The following is a 512-nucleotide window of genomic DNA, read 5'->3' as shown; positions in this document are numbered from 1 at the left end:
AGTAACAAAGAAATTGCCGGCTTATTGTGTCTAAAAAGACATATTTAGCCACTTGTACGCATGCCCCCACTGAAATCAAAATACTAAAATCACTAAAACAATAGAAAGCAGTACCTGAAAACATTTTAACACCCATCTTTTCTTTTCTCTAAGTACAATCTAAAATATGAACCTTGTTGTAAAAAAAACAAGTCTTTCCTTGTCATTACTGGTTCATGCTTTCTTTTCTTTACTTATTGTTATTTATTGGTGACTCTAGTATATGTAGAGCAGGGGTTCCCACACTTTTTTGTCTCAGGGCACCCCAAGAATATTTTTTAAATCCGAGGCACCCCTACATTATAATTTTCACTCCCAGCACTTGGAGATATGAGGTTTCTCCCCGACAGTGACGATATGTAGTAGTGATTATGTTGCAAGTGATTATGTTGCGAGGAAAACATTGAGATAACAGCCATTTTGGTTAGAACTGACTGAAAATAATTTTGTACTTCAAGTTTAAAATGATACTA

The sequence above is a fragment of the Nannobrachium achirus genome, assembly GCF_963921795.1.
Source record: "Nannobrachium achirus genome assembly, chromosome: 18".
In the NCBI taxonomy this organism is placed as follows: domain Eukaryota; kingdom Metazoa; phylum Chordata; class Actinopteri; order Myctophiformes; family Myctophidae; genus Nannobrachium; species Nannobrachium achirus.
The sequence above is the reverse complement of the archived record's forward strand: the minus strand, read 5'-3'. Positions refer to the sequence as shown.